We start from the raw sequence: 2919 nt of genomic DNA on the forward strand, positions 1-2919 counted from the left end.
TAATTTATAGAGATAATCATCACTGTCATTATATTTTATTATTATTTCTAACATTTAACAATAGATATCTCCAATTGAATAACCAGAAGGAAGGTAAAATGAGGGTAGATCAGTCTGCTGAAGAGTTATAATTGACTGTTCCTCTTATGCAGCAATCCCTTTTTTTTTTTAATTAAAGCTCCATCTGACCAAATTTGACAAACACAATGGTTTACACTCATAAACCATTAAACTTTAATCCAGTATTGACCATGGGAAGTCTTCAGCGGAAATTTTGTGATCAAAAAAGAACAAATTAGAAAACTTAAAGTAACAATGAGATAACCAGAATTTTTGTTTAACAATAACAATAACCCTATCTTTTTATGGTGTCTTTCCATTTTTCTAGCACATGCCCCAACATAAACACATATTATCTCAGTTCATCCCATAGGAAACTCTGTGATATCAGCAGCTCTGGCTGTATTACCTCCATTCAGATGTGTAAAAGAAAGTTCCTGGGTGGCATCTGGGTTCACCCACTTTTAGCAGGCACCAAGTGGGAGACCCAGGGTCAGAGTTCAGATCTCCCCATTCATGGACTCCCCATCAAACTCCTCCTGCCTTTTATAGCGTGCTGACATAAAGGCCTGTCCAGCACATGAAAGCCAAATGACCCTCTGAACATTTATAAATAAGATAAAGAGATTAATTTCTTCCAACAGCCTTTAAAATTGGCATGAAGTATTAATATGTCCTCTTACTGCTGCAGGGGCATTACTAACCCTCTTTGCAAAAAAGGAACCTGCCAATAAAGCCTCAATTTTTTTTTTCCTTTTTCCTTACAGTACAGAAGTGGTTAAAAAACATAAAGAGAGGGGGAAAGAAGTTTGTAGGAAAATTTGAAGATGGAAATTTGATAATATCAGAAATTATTTTTAAGGATTATGTCCCACTTTCTCTTTCTCCTTCCCTCTACCAAGGTCCTGTGGTACACCCTTTTAACTTTCCTTCCTTTTTTGTCACACCCTCCAAATAAGGAAACAAAAAGGTAAGGGGAAAAGATTTAGCAAAGGAGGAAATGAAAGTATGTTACATCGAATAGTTTTTTTTTTTTTAATGTATTTGTGCCCATTTTCTTTTTTTAACCAAGGATAAGTACTGGAGGCAGTCTGTGTTTTCATAATATGAGTACAATTGGTTGAAAAAGAATATTTCCATCATAGTAGATATCCATCTACTGCAAACAAATAGTCTAGCTGCTGTTTTTAATTGGCTTAACCAGTGAATCAGCTTAAGGTCTCCTTATATTTCTTTCTAAGTCACAGAATGCATAATAAACTGTCACTACTTTAAAAAGTTGGCTTACTTTTTCATTATATTGTTTTTTTTCTTGGGCCACTAGGGGGTCCCGGGTCTTGGCTCCCTGCAGTAAGGAAACACCCCACAGTATGTAGCCGCCTGCAGGTTCCAGGACACAAGTTAAAATGTAGCAGACCGCCCTACAGGGAAGCAATGTACAGAAGGTATTGTAGACTGTGATTTTTCCGAGGCTGGACACTTCTCTCCTACAATAACATCCTCAGACCCCATTTACGTGCTTCATGTAACCCTAGCAGAAACTCTGCTATGAAATGTCTTCTTCTGAGGTCCTTTTTATTTCCCCTCATTTTCCCAGCTCATTATCCAGCCTGCCACCACCCAACTCTCTCCTGTCCGTAAGTCCCAATGAATAAAGCTGATGTCTGCTTCCAGGCCAGGTTCATTTTTTGGGGTCTTGTGGCCCCCCATAACCCGTGCCCTCCAGGAGTTTGGGTTGGAACAGTTGGTGAGCCAAGGGCAAGGAGACTGAAGGGCGCCGGCAGTAGCAGGGGGAGCTCAGGGAGAAACCCCAGGTTGGCCTGTAGTGTCCACGTGAGGAGAGGTGGCTGCCCTTTGGATGAGTGGAGACTGCCAAGAGAGAACAGAGATGCCCGAAAAGCCCCAGCAGGTATGCTGGCTGTGCTACAGCAGGTAGCAGCATGGTTGCACTTAAACAAGGAAAAGGGAGACCGGCAGGTTGCAGCAGCTAGAGCATAGCCCCTGTTAGGAACCTGTTAGGCTCCTGTTAGGGACCTGTTAGGCTGGCTGCTGAGGCAGAACGAGTGGCAACGGCCTCTGTGCGCTGCTCAGAGGAAGTGTGGGAGTTAGAAGGGGAAAAAGCGTTGTGACCCACCCAGTCCCCTCACCCCTAGTCTCCAGCCACCTTCTCTTTGCAAGAGCTGTGGGAAAAAGGCTAGGGGTGACAAGACAGGGGAATGCAAGTTTAGCTTAAAACTCTTACCTACTAGGCCAGGGAATCAAAAAATCACAGTTTGTCCTGTAATTCCCCAATTTCAACCTCTTCACAGTCTTAAAATGAGAGTACTTAATCCAATCACCAAATTTCAGTAAGGAAAGAAAAAGTCCTTGAAAGCTACGGGAAGTTCTTTTCTAAACTACGATTAAAACAAATTAAACACTTATAATATATTCCAAATCCTGGCAGTCAGTGTGCTTTTAAGGCTATTCGCAATTTTGAAATTTTAGTTTTTAAAAAAGCGGCTTTAACCTCCAGTGGAGGGAGGAGATAAAAGAACATATCTTGCATAAACTAATTATTCCAATTTTATTTGACTTGGGTGGAATCTCCCTAGGCTTATAGGATACTAATAAAATAAATTGCATTATACGTGTTAAATCTTTAAGATAACGCAAATGTTAAGTTCATGTTTAATGAAATATATATCTGTCCGAAAGTAAAATGAATAGTTTCCACAGGAAAGCATGAGGTTTGTAAGACAAGACCTAAATAGGTAAAAGTCAATTTCATTGCTGGCTAATTGTAATTTAATAAGCTTAATAAGTAGAAAGGAAAGTATTAAAAATAGTTAAGCTCATTTAATATGTTATAACTGCATT

The sequence above is a fragment of the Dasypus novemcinctus genome, chromosome 1 (genome assembly GCF_030445035.2).
Source record: "Dasypus novemcinctus isolate mDasNov1 chromosome 1, mDasNov1.1.hap2, whole genome shotgun sequence".
Lineage (NCBI taxonomy): Eukaryota > Metazoa > Chordata > Mammalia > Cingulata > Dasypodidae > Dasypus > Dasypus novemcinctus.